Genomic DNA, 25,000 nt, shown 5'->3' with positions numbered 1-25,000 from the left:
ACCGTCGATGCTCGCGACAGTCATGCCGTGAGACTGTGCACCGTGCACGCGACCGAGTAAGGCCACTCAGAGACATCCATTTCCCAGGCATATGCCCCCTACGCACTTTTGGTGGTGCACCCCGCACGAACAATCCCGCCTCGACCAGCCTGAACAATTCCCCTCTCGAAGGAAGGCCTCGGCCTTAATCGTCCACGACAAACAGCTCGACGAGGCATGAAGCACCCACGGGAGCCGGAGCATGACGATGCAGAGTCTCGGTTCACAGGAGCCTGGGAAGAACATCCCGTACGGAACCCTTTACCCGAAAACATCCGAACCGCACATGCTCGCGACAGTCCTGCCGTTAGAGAATGCACCGTGCACGCGACCGAGTAAGGCCACTCAGAGACATCCATTTCCCAGGTATATGCCCCCTACGCACTTTTGGTGGCGCAACTCGCACGAACAGTCCCACCTCGACCCCGTAAACAAGCTTTTTTGCCTCGAAGAGTTCGTCGGAGACGAAGAAGCAACCTTCAGTGCAAACGTAGCACTCTTTTGTGCAACCGCCCAAACAACGCCCCCTCTACCCTCTGTCGAAACACTCGGCATTGCTGCTCCCTAAGGTGAGCTTCTCCTCATAGGCAATTCCGCTCTTATCCGGTCACGTTTGTGTGCCCGAATTTCGCAAGGCAACCTCCATGGGACATGGAAAAGACTCGAGAAGAGAGCTCGCTCACGGGAGAGAGAAGCCAAGGAGACCACGAGAGTGCTGAGAGTGGGACAGCGCTGAATAGGCGGGAGAAGCCTGCGCGTATAAACGGAGATATATATCCAATTGCAACGAAGGAACGTGCCAAAGATCGAGAACAATGGCAGAAATGCTAGTAACGTGCACTTCGGGACCAACGCATCACCGGAAGACAACCGCCAAACATCGAAAGAGTCGCGATGCTCCGCAACCTACGTGCAAAGCGGTCGCACACCGGGTAAGGGAGTGAGAGCCCCAAACATAGCTGGGCGAGGCGCTCACTCCGCTCTTTAATATCTCGTTAATACCGCCAAGGAAATGGCACAAGCACACACACACAAGCATCCTCGGAAGAGGACAGTTCGAGTGACAGGTCAAATCCAAGAGTTCCGAAGACTACCTCCAGGAACAATCGGGAACAAGACCGATTACAAGTCGTCGAGTCTGTTACTGGGCGAACACGAGATGCGCACAGGAAATCGATCAGCCCTCACAATGGCCCAAGGCCAGAGATCGGACTGCTACGATTTACCCCAACAATCATCGTGCCACTCTTCGCAGAGAGGTGATAGACGCCAACGAGCCCGCGCATAGCAATCGAGGTGTAAAAAGGGCGTTGAAGGCAGGAAGCCTGGACGAAAGAGGCTACGAGGTCACCTCGAAGCGGTCTAAGAATCGGGCGCACTTGGGGCGACTACCAGTGCCAACCCCTTATCCCGCGGTGCGTCCGACACACAGAAATTTCCAAGGCGGCCAAGGAGCCTCCCCGCATAGCAATCGGGGTGTGAGGTTACGGATGCAGCATTGATAGCAATCGAGGTGTGAGGCGAAGGATGCAGAAGTGAGAGCCGAGGGATGTAGCAGAGATAGCAATCGGGGTGTGTGATGCAGAAGAGATAGCAATCGAGGTGTGCGGTGGGAAGGGCCCAGCAGCCAGAATGCATGAAGCGACGGATGAAGCAGTGATGACAACCGGGCTGTGAGGAGAGGAGGGATGCAGCCAAGAAAGCAATCAGGGCTCGAGGCAAGGGATGCATCAAGGATAGCAATCATGTTGTGAGGCGAGATTCCAAAGGCTAAACGTGAGAGGCTGCAGGGTCGACTCAGAGAGGTCTATGCATGTGAGAGGCTGAAAGCAAGGTCGACTCGGAGCGGTCTATGCATCGGGCGCGCTTGGGGCGACTACCAGTGCCAACCCCTTATCCCGCGACGCGTCCGACAAAGAGAACGTTCCAAGGCGGCAGAGGAGGTTACCAGCCGAAGGATGCAGTAGCAATAACAGGTATAGTTCCGCGGCGGCCGAGAAGACTCACCGCATAGGAATCGGGATGCGAGGCGAGGGATGCGGCGGGAAGGCCCCGACGGCTAAACGGAAGAGGCTGCAGGGCCGCCTCGGAATGGTCCAAGCATCGGATGCGATTGGGACGACTACCAGTGCCAACCCCTTATCCCGCGATGCGTCCGATACACAGATAGTTCCAAGGCGGCCGAGGAGCCTCACCGCATATCAATCGGGGTGCGAGGCGAGGGATGGGGCGGGAAGGCCCCAACGGCTAGACGGAAGAGGCTTCAGGGCCACCTCGGAATGGTCCAAGCATCGGACGCGCTTGGGGCGACTGCCAGTGCCAACCCCTTATCCCGCGATGCGTCCGATACACAGATGGTTCCAAGGCGGCCGAGGAGCCTCACCGCATAGCAATCGGGGGTGCGAGGCGAGGGATGGGGCGGGAAGGCCCCAACGGCTAGACGGAAGAGGCTTCAGGGCCGCCTAGGAATGGTCCAAGCATCGGACACGCTTGGGGCGACTACCAGTGACAGCCCCCTATCCCGCGATGCGTCCGATACGAAGATGGTTCCAAGGCGGCCGAGGAGCCTCACCGCATAGCAATCGGGGTGCGAGGTGGGGGATGCGGCGAGATGGCCCCAACGGCTAGACGGAAGAGGCCACAGGGCCGCGTCGGAATAGTCCAAGCATCGGACGCGCTTGGGGCGACTACCAGTGACAACCCCTTATCCCGCGATGCGTCCGATACGAAGATAGTTCCAAGGCGGCCGAGGAGCCTCACCGCATAGCAATCGGGGTGCGAGGTGGGGGATGCGGCGAGATGGCCCCAACGGCTAGACGGAAGAGGCTGCAGGGCCGCCTCGGAATAGTCCAAGCATCGGACGCGCTTGGGGCCACTACCAGTGACAACCCCTTATCCCGCGATGCGTCCGATACGAAGATAGTTCCAAGGCGGCCGAAGAGCCTCACCGCATAGCAATCGGGGTGCGAGGTGGGGGATGCGGCGAGATGGCCCCAACGGCTAGACGGAAGAGGCCACAGGGCCGCCTCGGAATAGTCCAAGCATCGGACGCGCTTGGGGCGACTACCAGTGACAACCCCTTATCCCGCGATGCGTCCGATACGAAGATAGTTCCCAGGCGGCCGAGGAGCCTCACCGCATAGCAATCGGGGTGCGAGGCGAGGGATGCGGCGAGATGGCCCCAAAGGCTAGACGGAAGAGGCTGCAGGGCTGCCTCGGAATAGTCCAAGCATCGGACGCGCTTGGGGCGACTACCACTGCCAACCCCTTATCCCGCGATGCGTCCGATACACAGATAGTTCCGAGGCGGCCGAGGAGGTGGGGGATGCAGCGAGATGGCCCCAACGGCTAGACGGAAGAGGCTGCAGGGCCGCCTCGGAATAGTCCAAGCATCGGACGCGCTTGGGGCGACTACCAGTGACAACCCCTTATCCCGCGATGCGTCCGATACACAGATAGTTCCGAGGCGGCCAAGGAGCCTCACCGCATAGCAATCGTGGTGCGAGGTGGGGGATGCGGCGAGATGGCCCCAACGGCTAGACGGAAGAGGCTGCAGGGCCGCCTCGGAATGGTCCAAGCATCGGATGCGCTTGGGGCGACTACCACTGCCAACCCCTTATCCCGCGATGCGTCCGATACACAGATAGTTCCAAGGCGGCCGAGGAGCCTCACAGCATAGCAATCAGGGTGCGAGGCGAGGGATGCGGCGAGAAAGCCCCAACGGCTAGAGGGAAGAGGCTTCAGGTCCGCCTCGGAATGGTCCAAGCATCGGACGCGCTTGGGGCGACTACCAGTGACAACCCCTTATCCCGCGACGCGTCCGATACACAGATAGTTCCAAGGCGGCCGAGGAGCCTCACCGCATAGCAATCGGGGTGCGAGGCGAGGGATGCGGCGAGAAGGACCCAACGGCTACACGGAAGAGGCTTCGGGGCCGCCTCGGAATGGTCCAAGCATCGGACGCGCTTGGGGCGACTACCAGTGACAACCCCTTATCCCGCGACGCGTCCGATACACAGATAGTTCCAAGGCGGCCGAGGAGCCTCACCGCATAGCAATCGGGGTGCGAGGCGAGGGATGCGGCGAGAAGGACCCAACGGCTAGACGGAAGAGGCTTCGGGGCCGCCTCGGAATGGTCCAAGCATCGGACGCGCTTGGGGCGACTACCAGTGACAACCCCTTATCCCGCGACGCGTCCGATACACAGATAGTTCCAAGGCGGCCGAGGAGCCTCACCGCATAGCAATCGGGGTGCGAGGCGAGGGATGCGGCGAGAAGGACCCAACGGCTAGACGGAAGAGGCTTCGGGTCCGCCTCGGAATGGTCCAAGCATCGGACGCGCTTGGGGCGACTACCAGTGACAACCCCTTATCCCGCGACGCGTCCGATACACAGATAGTTCCAAGGCGGCCGAGGAGCCTCACCGCATAGCAATCGGGGTGCGAGGCGAGGGATGCGGCGAGAAGGACCCAACGGCTAGACGGAAGAGGCTTCGGGTCCGCCTCGGAATGGTCCAAGCATCGGACGCGCTTGGGGCGACTACCAGTGACAACCCCTTATCCCGCGACGCGTCCGATACACAGATAGTTCCAAGGCGGCCGAGGAGCCTCACCGCATAGCAATCGGGGTGCGAGGCGAGGGATGCGGCGAGAAGGACCCAACGGCTAGACGGAAGAGGCTTCGGGTCCGCCTCGGAATGGTCCAAGCATCGGACGCGCTTGGGGCGACTACCAGTGACAACCCCTTATCCCGCGACGCGTCCGATACACAGATAGTTCCGAGGCGGCCGAGGAGCCTCACCGCATAGCAATCGGGGTGCGAGGCGAAGGATGCGGCGAGAAGGACCCAACGGCTAGACGGAAGAGGCTTCGGGTCCGCCTCGGAATGGTCCAAGCATCGGACGCGCTTGGGGCGACTACCAGTGACAACCCCTTATCCCGCGACGCGTCCGATACACAGATAGTTCCAAGGCGGCCGAGGAGCCTCACCGCATAGCAATCGGGGTGCGAGGCGAGGGATGCGGCGAGAAGGACCCAACGGCTAGACGGAAGAGGCTTCAGGGCCGCCTCGGAATGGTCCAAGCATCGAACGCGCTTGGGGCGACTACCAGTGACAACCCCTTATCCCGCGACGCGTCCGATACACAGATAGTTCCGAGGCGGCCGAGGAGCCTCACCGCATAGCAATCGGGGTGCGAGGCGAGGGATGCGGCGAGAAGGACCCAACGGCTAGACGGAAGAGGCTTCAGGGCCGCCTCGGAATGGTCCAAGCATCGGACGCGCTTGGGGCGACTACCAGTGACAACCCCTTATCCCGCGACGCGTCCGATACACAGATAGTTCCGAGGCGGCCGAGGAGCCTCAACGCATAGCAATCGGGGTGCGAGGCGAGGGATGCGGCGAGAAGGACCCAACGGCTAGACGGAAGAGGCTTCAGGGCCGCCTCGGAATGGTCCAAGCATCGGACGCGCTTGGGGCGACTACCAATGACAACCCCTTATCCCGCGACGCGTCCGATACACAGATAGTTCCGAGGCGGCCGAGGAGCCTCACCGCATAGCAATCGGGGTGCGAGGCGAGGGATGCGGCGAGAAGGACCCAACGGCTAGACGGAAGAGGCTTCAGGGCCGCCTCGGAATGGTCCAAGCATCGGACGCGCTTGGGGCGACTACCAGTGACAACCCCTTATCCCGCGACGCGTCCGATACACAGATAGTTCCGAGGCGGCCGAGGAGCCTCACCGCATAGCAATCGGGGTGCGAGGCGAGGGATGCGGCGAGAAGGACCCAACGGCTAGACGGAAGAGGCTTCAGGGCCGCCTCGGAATGGTCCAAGCATCGGACGCGCTTGGGGCGACTACCGTTGCCAACCCCTTATCCCGCGATGCGTCTGATACACAGATAGTTCCGAGGCGGCCGAGGAGCCTCACCGCATAGCAATCGGGTTGCGAGGCAGATTATTGGGAAGGGAACCCCCTGGGATGCGGCTCAAGCAGTGCCCAAAGGGACTGGAATGCGGAATCACATCGAGAGACCCAAATGCTATACGAGGGCTCAAATCGAATTATCGATTTGGCCACGACATGGACGCATCGGAACGACTACCTTTGCCGAACCACTCGCAATTGCATCCATACCGAAACCAATAGACATTTCCGTTAGAGCCCTCGCATAGCATTCGGGAATCTCGCATGCCCCTCTAAATCGACCAATGCTGGCGCTCAATGAAAATCCGAGCGCTACCACCGTTCGAGCGCCAGCATTGGTCGAGTTAGAGGGGCACGGGGGAGAATGCTCCAGTCAACACCTCCCCTATATAAGTTATTTGTCCGATTCTCGCACAACCGTAGTCTGCCTCGTCGAATCAAACAACGGTCCCAGATTCCGACTTCCGTTCCGTAGAGACCCAAAAGCTAGATGGAGGCTCGCAAGAAAGAGAGTCGGCGCATAGCAATCGGGTTTCTCGAACGTTTAGGGACCGAGCTCACTTGCGGATAGGGCAAAATCCGCCAAGCAACCCAAAAGCTAGACGGGGGCTCGAATCGAATCGCCTAGGCGGCCACAACAACGACGTGTTGGATCGACTACCAGTGCCAAACCATTCAGCAAGACTAGTCTGTGTCGAGGCCGGATAGAGATTCTCAGAGAGCGCCCGCATAGCATTTAGGAGACCTGCCGCGTCCCTCACACTCGACAAATGGTGGTGCACGTTTATAAATCCGAGCGATCCCAACCCTTTCAAGCACCAACATCGGTCGAGATAGAGGGGCACGGAGGGGGCTGCGTGAGACAACACAGTCCCCTATATAAGTTATTTGTCCGATTCTCACACATCCGAAGAATGGTCATCAAATCGGACAACAGCCCAAACTTCCGACTTCCGTCCCAGAAAGCCCAAGAGCTATCTAAAACGTTCATGGCCGGAACTCGATCGCGGCTATACCAGTCCGCCAAGCAACCCAAAAGCTAGACTGGAGCTCTAGTCGAATCACCTCTGTGGCCATTGCAAGGACGTGTTGGAGCGACTACCATTGCCGAACCATTCCGCAGGTCGAGTCCATACCAAGGCCGCATAGAGATTCACGATGAGCTCCTGCATAGCAATCAGGAGACTTGCCGTGTCCATCACAATCGATAAATCCTGGTGCAAGATTTTTGCATCCGAGCGCTCCAACCAGTCGAGCACCAGCATCAATCGACATAAACGGGCACGGGGGGAGGATGCTCGAGAACACTACCTCCCCTATATAAGTTATTTGTCCGATTCTCAAGCAGCCGAAGTCTGGTCATCGAATCGGGTCAAAGACCACAACTTCCGACTTTACCCACAATGCAAGTCATCGAATCGAACATCGGCCCCCGAGTCGGACTCCATGCGTATGTCAGGTCATCGGACCCAAATTCCGCCTTCCTGCGCATGGCGGGCCATCAATATCAACTCGGTCATCGGACCCAAACTCCGCCTTTTTGCGTATGGCACGCCTTCAAATCGGTCATCGGACCCAAATTCCGCCTTCCTGTGCATGGCGGGCCATCAACATCAACTCGGTCATCGGACCCAAATTCCGCCTTTCTGCGCATGGCACGCCATCAACTCGGTCATCGGACCCAAATTCCGCCTTCCTGCGCATGGCAGGTCATCGGACACAAATTCAGACCTCGCCAATATGCCTACGTATCGAATCGGTCATCGGACCCAACTTCCGACTTCATCCATACTGTAGGGTCTTTGAGGTTGGCGCGGTGCGCTCAACCCAGGGAGTCGACCCATCGAAGCATACACCTCCCCTATATAAGCTATTTGTCCGATTCCCACACCTGTGTAGTTTGCACCTCTGACCAGGACATCGACCCCAACTTCCGAACTCGACTGCAACGACGGCACCAGCGCCTTGGTGCGCACCTTGCGACGCACAGTCCCAACATTCGCCTTCCTGCACATGGCAGGTCATCGGACCCAAATTCCGACCTCGCGAGTATGCCTACATATCGAATCGGTCATCGGACCCAACTTCCGACTTCATCCATACCGTAGGGTCTTTGAGGTTGGCGCGGTGCGCTCAACCCGGGGAGTCGACCCAACGAAGCATACACCTCCCCTATATAAGCTATTTGTCCGATTCCCACACCTGTGTAGTTTGCACCTCCGATCAAGACATCGACCCCAACTTCCGAACTCGCCTCCAACGACCGAACCAGCGCCTTGGTGCGCACCTTGCAACGCACAGTGCCAACATTCGCCTTCCTGCACGTGGCAGGTCATCGGACCCAAATTCCGACCTCGCGAGTATGCCTACATATCGAATCGGTCATCGGACCCAACTTCCGACTTCATCCATACCGTAGGGTCTTTGAGGTTGGCGCGGTGCGCTCAACCCGGGGAGTCGACCCAACGAAGCATACACCTCCCCTATATAAGCTATTTGTCCGATTCCCACACCTGTGTAGCTTGCACCTCCGATCAGGACATCGACCCCAACTTCCGAACTCGACTAAAAAGACCGCACCAGCGCCTTGGTGTGCACCTTGCAACGCACAGTGTCAACATTCGCCTTCCTGCACATGGCAGGTCATCGGACCCAAATTCCGACCTCATGAGCATACCTACTAATCGAATCGGTCATCGGACCCAACTTCCGACTTCATCCATACCGTAGGGTCTTTGAGGTTGGCGCGGTGCGCTCAACCTGGGGAGTCGACCCATCGAAGCATACACCTCCCCTATATAAGCTATTTGTCCGATTCCGACACCTGTGTAGTTTGCACCTCCGCTCAGGACATCGACCCCAACTTCCGAACTCGCCTGCAACGACCGAACCAGCGCCTTGGTGCGCACCAAAAGTGCGCACTTTTGGAGGGCACTTTTCTGCGCTCCAAAGGTGCGCACTTTTGGAGGGCACTTTTTGGAGGGCACTTTTCTGCGCTCCAAAGGTGCGCACTTTTGGAGGGCACTTTTTGGAGGGCACTTTTCTGCGCTCCAAAGGTGCGCACTTTTGGAGGGCACTTTTTGGAGGGCACTTTTCTGCGCTCCAAAGGTGCGCACTTTTGGAGGGCACTTTTTGGAGGGCACTTTTCTGCGCTCCAAAGGTGCGCACTTTTGGAGGGCACTTTTTGGAGGGCACTTTTCTGCGCTCCAAAGGTGCGCACTTTTGGAGGGCACTTTTTGGAGGGCACTTTTCTGCGCTCCAAAGGTGCGCACTTTTGGAGGGCACTTTTTGGAGGGCACTTTTCTGCGCTCCAAAGGTGCGCACTTTTGGAGGGCACTTTTTGGAGGGCACTTTTCTGCGCTCCAAAGGTGCGCACTTTTGGAGGGCACTTTTGTGCACTCCAAAGGTGCGCACTTTTGGAGGGCACTTTTCCTGTGCTCCAAAGGTGCACACCTAGGTGAGCACCTTCGACCACACCTTGTAGCACACCAAACTCTGACTTTCGACTTCATCCGCAATGCAGGGTCTTTGAGGTTGGCGCAATGCGCACAACCAGGGGAGTCGACCCATCAAACCCAACACCTCCCCTATATAAGCTATTTGTCTGATTCTCATACATGCGTAGCCTGCAGGAGCAATTAGGACATCGACCCCAACTTTCGGCTTCTAAACGAAAACAAGGTCTTTGAGGTTGGTGTAATGCGAACAACTAGGGGAGTCAACCCATCAAACCCAACACCTCCCCTATATAAGCTATTTGTCTGATTCTCATACATGTGTAGTCTACAGGAGCAATTAGGACATCGACCCCAACTTTTGACTTCTTAACGAAAACAAGGTCTTTGAGGTTGACGTAATGCGCACAACCAGGGGAGTCGACCCATCAAACCCAACACCTCCCCTATATAAGCTATTTGTCCGATTCTCATACATGTGTAGCCTGCAGGAGCCATTAGGACATTGACCCCAACTTTTGACTTCTTAACGAAAACAAGGTCTTTGAGGTTGGCGTAATGCGCACAACCAAGGGAGTTGACCCATCAAACCCAACACCTCCCCTATATAAGCTATTTGTCTGATTCTCATACATGTGTAGCCTGCAACAACGATTAGGACATCCACCCCAACTTCTGAATTCGTCTGCGTTGACCGCACCAAAGGTGCACGCCTTGGTGCTCACCAAAATCCGACTTCCGACTTCTTCTGCTATGCGGGGTCTTTGAGGTTGGCGCAGTGCGCACAACCAGGGGAGTCAACCCACCGAATGCAACACCTCCCCTATATAAGCTATTTGTCTGATTCTCATACATGCGTAGACTGCAGCAATGATTAGGACATCCACCCCAACTTTTGACTTCTTAAACAAGACAGGGTCTTTGAAGTTGGTGCAGTGCACACAACCAGGGGAGTCGACCCATCAAACGCAACACCTCCCCTATATAAAGCTATTTGTCCGATTCTCATACGTGTAGTCTGCAGCAGCGATTAGGACATCGACCCCAACTTCCGAATTCGTTTGCATTGACCGCACCAAAGGTGCACGCCTTGGTGTGCACCCTGGAGTGCACTTTGGTGCTCACCTCGGTGCACACTTTGGTGTGCACCTCGGTGTGCACCAAAGGTGCGCACCTTGGAGCGCACCAAAGGTGTACACTTTGGAGCGCACCACATAGGGTCTTTGAGAGGTTGGCGCAGTGCGCACACCAAGGTGGGTGTTGAGGTGCGTGCCGAGGTGGGTGGGTGCTAGGGTGCGCTCCATGGTGGGTGCCAGGGTGGGTGCGTGCTAGGGTGGATTCCAAAGAGGGTCATAGGGTGGGTGCCAAGGTGGGTTGGTGATATAGTGGGTTCAAAGGTGGGTACTAGGGTGGGTTCCAAGGTGGGTCACAAGTTGGGTGCCAGGATGCGTGGGTGTTAGGTTGGGTGCCAAGGTGGGCTCCTGCGTGGGTGGGTGCTAGGGTGGGTTTCAAGGTGGACGCGAGGGCGGGTGCCAAGGTGGGTAACAAGTTGGGTGTTAGGATGGGTGAGTGCTAGAGTGGGTGCCAAGGTGGGTGGGTGCTAAGGTGGATGCCAAGGTGGTTCACAGGGTGGGTGGGTTCTAGGGTGAGTTCCAAGGTGGGTCACAGGTTCAGTGCTAGGGTGGGTGTCAAGGCGGGTGTCGAGGTGCCTGGGTGCTAGGGTGTGGATGCCAATGTGGGTCATAGGGTGGGTACTAGGGTGGGCTGCAATGTGGGTGCCAAGGTGGGTAACATGCTCGGTGGGTTCTAAATTGGGTGCCAGGGTGGGTGTGCACCCACCTTGCCCGAGGTGGGTGCCAAGGTGTCAGTGTGGGTGGGTGCTAAGGTGGATGCCAAGGTGGGTGAGAAGGTGGGTGATAGGTTGAGTGGTAGGATGGGTGGGTGCCAAGATGGGTCACAGGGTGGGTGCAAGGGTGGGTAGGTGCTAGGGTTGGTGTCAGGGTGGGTGGGTGCTAGGTTGGGTTCCAAGGTGGGTGCGAGGGTGAGTGTCAAGGTGGGTCACAGGTTAGGTGCTAGGATGGGTGAGTGCTAGGGTGCAAAGGTGCCAGGGTGGGTGCTAGGATGGGTCGATGCTAGGGTGAGTGGCAAGGTGGGTCCACAAGTGTCAAGGTGGGTGCCGAGGTGGGTGCCAAGTCGGCGACTGCTATGGTGGATGCCAAGGTGGGTCACGGGGTGGGTGCCAAGTTGCTAGGTTGGGTTCCAAGGTGGGTGCCAACGTGGGTGCTAGGGTGCGTGGGTTAAAGGGTGTGTCACAACGTGGGTGCCAGGATGGGTGCGCACCCACACTGGCCAAGACGGGTGCGGGTGCAAGGTTGGGTTCCAAGCCCGGTCACAGGCTGGGTGCTAGGATGGGTGGGTGCCAAGGTGGGCACCAGGGTGGGTGCACCCACCCTGGCCAAGGTGGGTCACGGGGTGGGTCCTAGGGTGGGTAACGGGGTGGGTACTAAGGTGCGTGCCAAGGTGGGTCATAGGGTGGGTGCCAAGGTGGGCACCAGGGTGGGTGTGCACCAACCCTAGCCAGGGTAGGTCACGGGGTGGTTGTCGGGGTGGGCGTCAAGGAGCCAAGGTGGGTGGCAAGTAGCCAAGTTGCGTGCCAAGGTGGGTGTCGGGGTGGGTGCCAAGGATCCAAGGTGGGTGCCAAGGAACCAAGGTGGGTGTCTGGGTGGGTGCCGAGGTGGGAGCCAGGGTGGGTCCCAAGGTGAGTGCAAAGGTGGGTGCCAGGGTCAAGGTGAGTGCCAATGTGGGTTCCAAGGTGCCAGGGTCAGGGTGAGTGCCAATGTGGGTTCAAAGGTGCTAAGTTGGGTGCGAGGTTGGGTGCGAGGGTGGGTGGGTGCCAAGGTGTGCTAGGTGGAAGCCCGGGTGGGTCGGCATCCCATGGGTGTCGAGTTGGGTGCCTGATGGGTGCTTCTTGTCAAGTTTTAGTCGTCGGGACTCATTTCGAGCCTTAGAGGTCGTTTCTTGTCCGGTTGCCCTGTCTTCGACCTGGGAACCCAATTTTGGTCCTCGGGTCCCATTTTTTTTTGTCTCGCATCCCACTTTTGGCCTGTGGCCTTTTCGGGGTCGATTCTCGTTTTGGGCATCAGAGCATGTTTCTTCTCCTAAAACCCAATATTTGTTTATTAAGTCTCGGAACACATTTTTGTTCTCGTGGACCCATCATGGGTCTTGGAACGCATTTGTGGTCCTTGGGTCCCATTTTGCATCCCGAAACTTGTGTTTTGGTGCTTGATCCCTATTTTGGGTGCCCACCTTGCACCAAGTGCGCACCCGGGGCAAACCGAGCGCCTTGGTGCACCGGGGCAAGATCGAGCGTGCACCCGAGGCGCCCCGAACATGCACCAAGGTGCACTCGGCCCACATGTGAGCGCAGGTCGTTGCGCCCGAGGTGGTGTGTGGGCACCGCGTTGCAGACGGGACACTGCACGCACACGACGCCCCCTCCAGGTGCACGCACGTAGGCCGGGCCGGGTGCACACCCGACGCCCTAGCAAGGTGCGCGCACCCGGGCAGGGCTCACACTTGGCGAACGGGGCGCACTTCGCGAGGGAGGGTGTGCACCTCGACGGGGGTGGGTGGCCGGGGTGGATTCGCACGTGGGTCGCGGTTTGCTAAGTACACACTGCGACAAGCTCATAACGGGTGCGATCATACCAGCATTAGTGCACCGGATCCCATCAGAACTCCGCAGTTAAGCGCGCTTGGGCCGGAGTAGTACTGGGATGGGTGACCTCCCGGGAAGTCCCGGTGTTGCACCCTTTTTTAGTTTTTCGCCGGGCGTCGCAATGCTATTTGAATAAACCTTTTGCCCGTTTGCGTTCTCGTCGGGGCCGGGCCGGGCCGGGGTGCGCTGCCCGCACTACCGCGCGCGCGGGGGCGACACCGAGCGCGCACCCGAGGCACCCCGAGCACACAGGCCACGGTGCAACCCGGGCGTTGTGCGCGCACCCCGGTGCGCCCGAGGTGCTGCGCGCGCACCCAGGTGAAATCGGTGTGCACCTCGGCCAGTGCGCGCTCGGTCGAGTCGCGCACGTTGGCCAAGGTGCACGGTGATGTTTCTTACTCTAAGGTTCCGCACCAGACGCCCGGGACAGGTGAGCGAAGCTGGGCGGGGCCGGGTGCGCGGCCGGGGCAGGTGCACGCAGCTGGAGAGAGCTTTGGAGCACACTTCGGAGCGCACCAATGATGCGCTCCATTCAAAAGTTTCCTGAAAAGGCAAAAAAAGTTGAGATTATAGAATTTCCCACTTGAGAGATTGTAAAAAAAAAAAATTTAAAATGAAGGAAACGCGGGTGCCAAGGTGTGCGCAGCCCAGCCAAGGTGTGCGCACCAAGGCGCCCACCCTGGCGAAGGTGCACGCAAGGTGCGCACCCGAGGCAAACCGGACAATTAACCCAACTTTCGACTTCGCGCGCACCTTGGAGCGCACTTCGGAGCGCTCCTTGGTGCGCACCAATCTTGGGCACCTCGGAGTGCACCATGGCGCCCACCAAGGTGCGCACCCGGGGCAAACCGAGCTCCGACTTCGTGCGCACCTTGGAGCGCACGAAAGGTGCGCACCATGGCGCCCACCAAGGTGCGCAGCCCAGCCAAGGCGTGCGCATCAAGGTGCGCACCCTGGCGAAGGTGCGCACCCGGGGCAAACCGAGCTCCGACTTCGTGCGCACCTTGGAGCGCACAAAAGGTGCGCAACCCAGCCAAGGTGTGCGCACCCCGGTCAAACCGAGCTCCGAATCGTGCGCACCAGAGGTGCACGCCATCGTGCGCACCTTGGAGCACACTTCGGAGCCCTCCTTGGTGCGCGCCGATGTTGCGCACCTCGGAGCGCACCCGGGGAAAACAATGCAATTAACCCGACTTTCGACTTCGTGGGCACCTCGGAGCGCTCTCGGGTTCGCACCTCGGAGCACACCGAGGTGCGCACCTTTGATGCGCTGCCTTCACCAATTTCCAGAAAAGGCAAGAAAACATTGAGAAGGTGTGCGCACCGAGGTGCCCACCCTGGCGAAGGTGCACGCGAGGTGCGCACCCGGGGCAAACCGGGCTCCGACTTCGTGCACGCCGCACCTTGGAGCACACTTCGGAGCGCTCCTTGGTGCGCACCAGGGCGCGCAACCCAGCCGAGGTGCCCACCCCGGCGAAGGTGCACGCGAGGTGCGCACCCGGGGCAAACCGGGCTCCGACTTCGTGCACGCCATGGTGCCCACCGCGGCGAAGGTGCACGCGAGGTGCGCACCCGGGGCAAACCGGGCTCCGACTTCGTGCACGCCGCACCTTGGAGCACACTTCGGAGCGCTCCTTGGTGCGCACCATGGTGCCCACCAGGGCGCGCAACCCCGCCGAAGGTGCACGCGAGGTGCGCACCCGGGGCAAACCGGGCTCCGACTTCGTGCACGCCGCACCTTGGAGCACACTTCGGAGCGCTCCTTGGTGCGCACCATGGTGCCCACCAGGGCGCGCAACCCCGCCGAAGGTGCACGCGAGGTGCGCACCCGGGGCAAACCGGGCTCCGACTTCGTGCACGCCATGGTGCGCACCGCGGCGAAGGTGCGCACCCGGGGCAAACCGGGCTCCGACTTCGTGCACGCCGCACCTTGGAGCACACTTCGGAGCGCTCCTTGGTGCGCACCAGGGCGCGCAACCCAGCCGAGGTGCCCACCCCGGCGAAGGTGCACGCGAGGTGCGTACCCGGGGCAAACCGGGCTCCGACTTCGTGCACGCCGCACCTTGGAGCACACTTCGGAGCGCTCCTTGGTGCGCACCATGGTGCCCACCAGGCCGCGCAACCCAGCCAAGGTGTGCGCACCAAGGTGCACGCGAGGTGCGCACCCGGGGCAAACCGGGGTCCGACTTCGTGCACGCCGCACCTTGGAGCACACATCGGGGCGCTCCCGGGTTCGCACCGGCGTTGCGCACCGTGGTGGGCACCTCGGAGCACACCAAGGTGGGCAGCGAGGTGCGCACCTTTGATGCGATGCCTTCACTAATTTCCATAAAAGGCAAAAAAAAAACGAGATTTTAAAATTTCCGTTTTGAAAGATAGTGAGAAAAAGGGAATGCTGGTGCCATCTTGAGCCCGCCCTGGTGCGCAGCCCAGCCAAGGTGTGCGCACCAAGGTGCCCACCCTGGCGAAGGTGCGCGCCCGGGCAATTAATCCAACTTCCAACTTCGCGCGCGCCAGGGTGGGAGCGCACCCAACAACCGGGCCTGGGAAGAGCCAATGCGAGAAACCCCACCAAACGCTCTGACAAAAAAAGAGGGGGCGCTCCAGTAACCCCGCTTCGGAGCGCACCCTGGGCAAACCCAGCCAAGGTGCCCACCCCGGCCAAGGTGCAGGCGAGGTGCGCACCCGGGGCAAACCGGGCTCCGACAACGTGCACGCCGCACCTTGGAGCACACTTCGTAGCGCTCCCGGGTGCGCACCTCAGAGCACACCAAGGTGGGCAGCGAGGTGCGCACCTTTGATGCGCTGCCTTCACTAATTTCCAGAAAAGGCAAAAAAAAAAGGAGATTTTAAAATTTCCGTTTTGAAAGATAGTGAAAAAAACGGAACGCGCGTGCCATCTTGAGCCCGCCCTGGTGCGCAGCCCAGGTAAGGTGCCCACCCTGGCAAAGGTGCGCACCCGGGCAATTAACCCTACTTCCGACTTCGTGCGCGCCAGGGTGGCAACCGGGCCTCGGAAGAGCCAATGCGAGAAACCCCACCAAACGCTCCGACAAAAAAAGAGGCGGCGCTCCAATAACCCCGCTTCGGAGCGCAGCCGGGGCAAACCCAGCCAAGGTGCCCACCCCGACGAAGGTGCACGCGAGGTGCGCACCCGGGGCAAACCGGGCTCCGACAACGTGCACGCAGCACCTTGGAGCACACTTCGAAGCACTCCCGGGTGCCCACCGGCGTTGCGCACCGTGGTGGGCAGCGAGGTGCGCACCTTTGATGCGCTGCCTTCACTAATTTCCAGAAAAAGGCAAAAAAAAATGAGATTTTAAAATTTCCGTTTTGAAAGATAGTGAAAAAAAAGGAACGCGGGTGCCATCTTGAGCCCGCCCTGGTGCGCAGCCCAGGCAAGGCATGCGCACCAAGGTGCCCACCCGAGGTGCACACCCGGGGCAAACCGGGCTCCGACTTCGTGCAGGCCGCACCTTGGAGCACACTTCGGAGCGCTCCTTGGTGCGCACCATGGTGCCCACCAGGGCGCGCAACCCAGCCAAGGTCTGCACACCAAGGTGCCCACCCCGGCGAAGGTGCACGCGAGGTGCGCACCCGGGGCAAACCGGGCTCCGACTTCGTGCACGCCATGGTGCCCACCGCGGCGAAGGTGCACGCGAGGTGCGCACCCGGGGCAAACCGGGCTCCGACTTCGTGCACGCCGCACCTTGGAGCACACTTCGGAGCGCTCCTTGGTGCGCACCATGGTGCCCACCAGGGCGCGCAACCCAGCCAAGGTGTGCGCACCAAGGTGCACGCGAGGTGCGCACCCGGGGCAAACCGGGGTCCGACTTCGTGCACGCCGCACCTTGGAGCACACATCGGAGCGCTCCCAGGTTCGCACCAGCGTTGCGCACCTTTGATGCGCTGCCTTCACTAATTTCCAGAAAAGGCAAAAAAAAACGAGATTTTAAAATTTCCGTTCTGAAAGATAGTGAAAAAAACGGAACGCGGGTGCCATCTTGAGCCCTTCCTGGTGCGCAGCCCAGGCAAGTTGTGCGCACCAAGGTGCCCACCCTGGCGGAGGTGCGCGCCCGGGGCAATCCGGGCTCCGACTTCGTGCACTGCATGGTGCCCACCAAGGCGCGCAACCCAGCCAAGGTGCCCACCGCAGCGAAGGTGCACGCGAGGTGCGCACCCGAGGTGCACACCCGGGGCAAACCGGGCTCCGACTTCGTGCACGCCGCACCTTGGAGCACACTTCAGAGCGCTCCTTGGTGCGCACCAGGGCGCGCAACCCAGCCGAGGTGCCCACCCCGGCGAAGGTGCACGCGAGGTGCGCACCCGGGGCAAACCGGGCTCCGACTTCGTGCACGCCATGGTGCCCACCGCGGCGAAGGTGCGCACCCGGGGCAAACCGGGCTCCGACTTCGTGCACGCCGCACCTTGGAGCACACTTCGGAGCGCTCCTTGGTGCGCACCATGGTGCCCACCAGGCCGCGCAACCCAGCCAAGGTGTGCGCACCAAGGTGCACGCGAGGTGCGCACCCGGGGCAAACCGGGGTCCGACTTCGTGCACGCCGCACCTTGGAGCACACATCGGGGCGCTCCCGGGTTCGCACCGGCGTTGCGCACCGTGGTGGGCACCTCGGAGCACACCAAGGTGGGCAGCGAGGTGCGCACCTTTGATGCGATGCCTTCACTAATTTCCATAAAAGGCAAAAAAAAAACGAGATTTTAAAATTTCTGTTTTGAAAGATAGTGAGAAAAAGGGAATGCTGGTGCCATCTTGAGCCCGCCCTGGTGCGCAGCCCAGCCAAGGTTTGCGCACCAAGGTGCCCACCCTGGTGAAGGTGCGCGCCCGGGCAATTAACCCAACTTCCAACTTCGCGCGCGCCAGGGTGGGAGCGCACCCAACAACCGGGCCTGGGAAGAGCCAATGCGAGAAACCCCACCAAACTCTCTGACAAAAAAAGAGGGGGCGCTCCAGTAACCCCGCTTCGGAGCGCACCCTGGGCAAACCCAGCCAAGGTGCCCACCCCGGCCAAGGTGCAGGCGAGGTGCGCACCCGGGGCAAACCGGGCTCCGACAACGTGCACGCCGCACCTTGGAGCACACTTCGTAGCGCTCCCGGGTGCGCACCTCAGAGCACACCAAGGTGGGCAGCGAGGTGCGCACCTTTGATGCGCTGCCTTCACTAATTTCCAGAAAAGGCAAAAAAAAAAGGAGATTTTAAAATTTCCGTTTTGAAAGATAGTGAAAAAAACGGAACGCGCGTGCCATCTTGAGCCCGCCCTGGTGCGCAGCCCAGGTAAGGTGCCACCCTGGCAAAGGTGCGCACCCGGGCAATTAACCCTACTTCCGACTTCGTGCGCGCCAGGGTGGCAACCGGGCCTCGGAAGAGCCAATGCGAGAAACCCCACCAAACGCTCCGACAAAAAAAGAGGCGGCGCTCCAATAACCCCGCTTCGGAGCGCAGCCGGGGCAAACCAAGCCAAGGTGCCCACCCCGACGAAGGTGCACGCGAGGTGCGCACCCGGGGCAAACCGGGCTCCGACAACGTGCACGCAGCACCTTGGAGCACACTTCGAAGCACTCCCGGGTGCCCACCGACGTTGCGCACCGTGGTGGGCAGCGAGGTGCGCACCTTTGATGCGCTGCCTTCACTAATTTCCAGAAAAAGGCAAAAAAAAATGAGATTTTAAAATTTCCGTTTTGAAAGATAGTGAAAAAAAAGGAACGCGGGTGCCATCTTGAGCCCGCCCTGGTGCGCAGCCCAGGCAAGGCATGCGCACCAAGGTGCCCACCCGAGGTGCACACCCGGGGCAAACCGGGCTCCGACTTCGTGCAGGCCGCACCTTGGAGCACACTTCGGAGCGCTCCTTGGTGCGCACCATGGTGCCCACCAGGGCGCACCCGAGGCAAACCGGGCTCCGACTTCGTGCACGCCGCACCTTGGAGCACACATCGGAGCGCTCCCAGGTTCGCACCAGCGTTGCGCACCTTTGATGCGCTGCCTTCACTAATTTCCAGAAAAGGCAAAAAAAAACGATATTTTAAAATTTCCGTTCTGAAAGATAGTGAAAAAAACGGAACGCGGGTGCCATCTTGAGCCCTTCCTGATGCGCAGCCCAGGCAAGTTGTGCGCACCAAGGTGCCCACCCTGGCGGAGGTGCGCGCCCGGGGCAAACCGGGCTCCGACTTCGTGCACTGCATGGTGCCCACCAAGGCGCGCAACCCAGCCAAGGTGCCCACCGCAGCGAAGGTGCACGCGAGGTGCGCACCCGAGGTGCACACCCGGGGCAAACCGGGCTCCGACTTCGTGCACGCCGCACCTTGGAGCACACTTCAGAGCGCTCCTTGGTACGCACCAGGGCGCGCAACCCAGCCAAGGTGCTCACCCCGGCGAAGGTGCACGCGAGGTGCGCACCCGGGGCAAACCGGGCTCGGACTTCGTGCACGCCGCACCTTGGAGCACACATCGGAGCGCTCCCGGGTTCGCACCAGCATTGCGCACCTTTGATGCGCTGCCTTCACTAATTTCCAGAAAAGGCAAAAAAAAGAAAAAAATGAGATTTTAAAATTTCCGTTTTGAAAGATAGTGAAAAAAACGGAACGCGGGTGCCATCTTGAGCCCGCCCTGGTGTGCAGCCCAGGCAAGTTGTGCGCACCAAGGCACCCACCCTGGCCAAGGTGGGTCACGGGGTGGGTCCTAGGGTGGGTAACGGGGTGGGTACTAAGGTGCGTGCCAAGGTGGGTCATAGGGTGGGTGCCAAGGTGGGCACCAGGGTGGGTGTGCACCAACCCTAGCCAGGGTAGGTCACGGGGTGGTTGTCGGGGTGGGCGTCAAGGAGCCAAGGTGGGTGGCAAGTAGCCAAGTTGCGTGCCAAGGTGGGTGTCGGGGTGGGTGCCAAGGATCCAAGGTGGGTGCCAAGGAACCAAGGTGGGTGTCTGGGTGGGTGCCGAGGTGGGAGCCAGGGTGGGTCCCAAGGTGAGTGCAAAGGTGGGTGCCAGGGTCAAGGTGAGTGCCAATGTGGGTTCCAAGGTGCCAGGGTCAGGGTGAGTGCCAATGTGGGTTCAAAGGTGCTAAGTTGGGTGCGAGGTTGGGTGCGAGGGTGGGTGGGTGCCAAGGTGTGCTAGGTGGAAGCCCGGGTGGGTCGGCATCCCATGGGTGTCGAGTTGGGTGCCTGATGGGTGCTTCTTGTCAAGTTTTAGTCGTCGGGACTCATTTCGAGCCTTAGAGGTCGTTTCTTGTCCGGTTGCCCTGTCTTCGACCTGGGAACCCAATTTTGGTCCTCGGGTCCCATTTTTTTTTGTCTCGCATCCCACTTTTGGCCTGTGGCCTTTTCGGGGTCGATTCTCGTTTTGGGCATCAGAGCATGTTTCTTCTCCTAAAACCCAATATTTGTTTATTAAGTCTCGGAACACATTTTTGTTCTCGTGGACCCATCATGGGTCTTGGAACGCATTTGTGGTCCTTGGGTCCCATTTTGCATCCCGAAACTTGTGTTTTGGTGCTTGATCCCTATTTTGGGTGCCCACCTTGCACCAAGTGCGCACCCGGGGCAAACCGAGCGCCTTGGTGCACCGGGGCAAGATCGAGCGTGCACCCGAGGCGCCCCGAACATGCACCAAGGTGCACTCGGCCCACATGTGAGCGCAGGTCGTTGCGCCCGAGGTGGTGTGTGGGCACCGCGTTGCAGACGGGACACTGCACGCACACGACGCCCCCTACAGGTGCACGCACGTAGGCCGGGCCGGGTGCACACCCGACGCCCTAGCAAGGTGCGCGCACCCGGGCAGGGCTCACACTTGGCGAACGGGGCGCACTTCGCGAGGGAGGGTGTGCACCTCGACGGGGGTGGGTGGCCGGGGTGGATTCGCACGTGGGTCGCGGTTTGCTAAGTACACACTGCGACAAGCTCATAACGGGTGCGATCATACCAGCGTTAGTGCACCGGATCCCATCAGAACTCCGCAGTTAAGCGCGCTTGGGCCGGAGTAGTACTGGGATGGGTGACCTCCCGGGAAGTCCCGGTGTTGCACCCTTTTTTAGTTTTTCGCCGGGCATCGCAATGCTATTTGAATAAACCTTTTGCCCGTTTGCGTTCTCGTCGGGGCCGGGCCGGGCCGGGGTGCGCTGCCCGCACTACCGCGCGCGCGGGGGCGACACCGAGCGCGCACCCGAGGCGCCCCGAGCACACAGGTCACGGTGCAACCCGGGCGTTGTGCGCGCACCCCGGTGCGCCCGAGGTGCTGCGCGCGCACCCAGGTGAAATCGGTGTGCACCTCGGCCAGTGCGCGCTCGGTCGAGTCGCGCACGTTGGCCAAGGTGCACGGTGATGTTTCTTACTCTAAGGTTCCGCACCAGACGCCCGGGACAGGTGAGCGAAGCTGGGCGGGGCCGGGTGCGCGGCCGGGGCAGGTGCACGCAGCTGGAGAGAGCTTTGGAGCACACTTCGGAGCGCACCAATGATGCGCTCCATTCAAAAGTTTCCTGAAAAGGCAAAAAAAGTTGAGATTATAGAATTTCCCACTTGAGAGATTGTAAAAAAAAAAAATTTAAAATGAAGGAAACGCGGGTGCCAAGGTGTGCGCAGCCCAGCCAAGGTGTGCGCACCAAGGCGCCCACCCTGGCGAAGGTGCACGCAAGGTGCGCACCCGAGGCAAACCGGACAATTAACCCAACTTTCGACTTCGCGCGCACCTTGGAGCGCACTTCGGAGCGCTCCTTGGTGCGCACCAATCTTGGGCACCTCGGAGTGCACCATGGCGCCCACCAAGGTGCGCACCCGGGGCAAACCGAGCTCCGACTTCGTGCGCACCTTGGAGCGCACGAAAGGTGCGCACCATGGCGCCCACCAAGGTGCGCAGCCCAGCCAAGGCGTGCGCATCAAGGTGCGCACCCTGGCGAAGGTGCGCACCCGGGGCAAACCGAGCTCCGACTTCGTGCGCACCTTGGAGCGCACAAAAGGTGCGCAACCCAGCCAAGGTGTGCGCACCCCGGTCAAACCGAGCTCCGAATCGTGCGCACCAGAGGTGCACGCCATCGTGCGCACCTTGGAGCACACTTCGGAGCCCTCCTTGGTGCGCGCCGATGTTGTGCACCTCGGAGCGCACCCGGGGAAAACAATGCAATTAACCCGACTTTCGACTTCGTGGGCACCTCGGAGCGCTCTCGGGTTCGCACCTCGGAGCACACCGAGGTGCGCACCTTTGATGCGCTGCCTTCACCAATTTCCAGAAAAGGCAAGAAAACATTGAGAAGGTGTGCGCACCGAGGTGCCCACCCTGGCGAAGGTGCACGCGAGGTGCGCACCCGGGGCAAACCGGGCTCCGACTTCGTGCACGCCGCACCTTGGAGCACACTTCGGAGCGCTCCTTGGTGCGCACCAGGGCGCGCAACCCAGCCGAGGTGCCCACCCCGGCGAAGGTGCACGCGAGGTGCGCACCTGGGGCAAACCGGGCTCCGACTTCGTGCACGCCATGGTGCCCACCGCGGCGAAGGTGCACGCGAGGTGCGCACCCGGGGCAAACCGGGCTCCGACTTCGTGCACGCCGCACCTTGGAGCACACTTCGGAGCGCTCCTTGGTGCGCACCATGGTGCCCACCAGGGCGCGCAACCCCGCCGAAGGTGCACGCGAGGTGCGCACCCGGGGCAAACCGGGCTCCGACTTCGTGCACGCCGCACCTTGGAGCACACTTCGGAGCGCTCCTTGGTGCGCACCATGGTGCCCACCAGGGCGCGCAACCCCGCCGAAGGTGCACGCGAGGTGCGCACCCGGGGCAAACCGGGCTCCGACTTCGTGCACGCCGCACCTTGGAGCACACTTCGGAGCGCTCCTTGGTGCGCACCAGGGCGCGCAACCCAGCCGAGGTGCCCACCCCGGCGAAGGTGCACGCGAGGTGCGTACCCGGGGCAAACCGGGCTCCGACTTCGTGCACGCCGCACCTTGGAGCACACTTCGGAGCGCTCCTTGGTGCGCACCATGGTGCCCACCAGGCCGCGCAACCCAGCCAAGGTGTGCGCACCAAGGTGCACGCGAGGTGCGCACCCGGGGCAAACCGGGGTCCGACTTCGTGCACGCCGCACCTTGGAGCACACATCGGGGCGCTCCCGGGTTCGCACCGGCGTTGCGCACCGTGGTGGGCACCTCGGAGCACACCAAGGTGGGCAGCGAGGTGCGCACCTTTGATGCGATGCCTTCACTAATTTCCATAAAAGGCAAAAAAAAAACGAGATTTTAAAATTTCCGTTTTGAAAGATAGTGAGAAAAAGGGAATGCTGGTGCCATCTTGAGCCCGCCCTGGTGCGCAGCCCAGCCAAGGTGTGCGCACCAAGGTGCCCACCCTGGCGAAGGTGCGCGCCCGGGCAATTAACCCAACTTCCAACTTCGCGCGCGCCAGGGTGGGAGCGCACCCAACAACCGGGCCTGGGAAGAGCCAATGCGAGAAACCCCACCAAACGCTCTGACAAAAAAAGAGGGGGCGCTCCAGTAACCCCGCTTCGGAGCGCACCCTGGGCAAACCCAGCCAAGGTGCCCACCCCGGCCAAGGTGCAGGCGAGGTGCGCACCCGGGGCAAACCGGGCTCCGACAACGTGCACGCCGCACCTTGGAGCACACTTCGTAGCGCTCCCGGGTGCGCACCTCAGAGCACACCAAGGTGGGCAGCGAGGTGCGCACCTTTGATGCGCTGCCTTCACTAATTTCCAGAAAAGGCAAAAAAAAAAGGAGATTTTAAAATTTCCGTTTTGAAAGATAGTGAAAAAAACGGAACGCGCGTGCCATCTTGAGCCCGCCCTGGTGCGCAGCCCAGGTAAGGTGCCCACCCTGGCAAAGGTGCGCACCCGGGCAATTAACCCTACTTCCGACTTCGTGCGCGCCAGGGTGGCAACCGGGCCTCGGAAGAGCCAATGCGAGAAACCCCACCAAACGCTCCGACAAAAAAAGAGGCGGCGCTCCAATAACCCCGCTTCGGAGCGCAGCCGGGGCAAACCCAGCCAAGGTGCCCACCCCGACGAAGGTGCACGCGAGGTGCGCACCCGGGGCAAACCGGGCTCCGACAACGTGCACGCAGCACCTTGGAGCACACTTCGAAGCACTCCCGGGTGCCCACCGGCGTTGCGCACCGTGGTGGGCAGCGAGGTGCGCACCTTTGATGCGCTGCCTTCACTAATTTCCAGAAAAAGGCAAAAAAAAATGAGATTTTAAAATTTCCGTTTTGAAAGATAGTGAAAAAAAAGGAACGCGGGTGCCATCTTGAGCCCGCCCTGGTGCGCAGCCCAGGCAAGGCATGCGCACCAAGGTGCCCACCCGAGGTGCACACCCGGGGCAAACCGGGCTCCGACTTCGTGCAGGCCGCACCTTGGAGCACACTTCGGAGCGCTCCTTGGTGCGCACCATGGTGCCCACCAGGGCGCGCAACCCAGCCAAGGTCTGCACACCAAGGTGCCCACCCCGGCGAAGGTGCACGCGAGGTGCGCACCCGGGGCAAACCGGGCTCCGACTTCGTGCACGCCATGGTGCCCACCGCGGCGAAGGTGCACGCGAGGTGCGCACCCGGGGCAAACCGGGCTCCGACTTCGTGCACGCCGCACCTTGGAGCACACTTCGGAGCGCTCCTTGGTGCGCACCATGGTGCCCACCAGGGCGCGCAACCCAGCCAAGGTGTGCGCACCAAGGTGCACGCGAGGTGCGCACCCGGGGCAAACCGGGGTCCGACTTCGTGCACGCCGCACCTTGGAGCACACATCGGAGCGCTCCCAGGTTCGCACCAGCGTTGCGCACCTTTGATGCGCTGCCTTCACTAATTTCCAGAAAAGGCAAAAAAAAACGAGATTTTAAAATTTCCGTTCTGAAAGATAGTGAAAAAAAC

The 25,000-nt window shown here is 60.5% G+C and overlaps 2 non-coding genes across 2 annotated transcripts; both read left to right on the top strand.

Annotated features, from left to right (window-relative positions):
- The first annotated feature begins 13,116 nt into the window (after positions 1-13,116).
- LOC131865250 (5S ribosomal RNA) lies at positions 13,117-13,235 on the top strand. Its single transcript, XR_009363979.1, has one exon. It is a non-coding gene; the product is annotated as a 5S ribosomal RNA (ribosomal RNA).
- Positions 13,236-21,052: 7,817 nt separating this feature from the next.
- Positions 21,053-21,171, top strand: LOC131865236 (5S ribosomal RNA). Its single transcript, XR_009363965.1, has one exon. It is a non-coding gene; the product is annotated as a 5S ribosomal RNA (ribosomal RNA).
- The last annotated feature ends 3,829 nt before the right edge of the window (positions 21,172-25,000 follow it).

The sequence above is a fragment of the Cryptomeria japonica genome, unplaced genomic scaffold (genome assembly GCF_030272615.1).
Source record: "Cryptomeria japonica unplaced genomic scaffold, Sugi_1.0 HiC_scaffold_107, whole genome shotgun sequence".
NCBI classification, from domain to species: Eukaryota; Viridiplantae; Streptophyta; class Pinopsida; order Cupressales; family Cupressaceae; genus Cryptomeria; species Cryptomeria japonica.
This window is presented reverse-complemented; position numbering and strand designations above follow the sequence as displayed.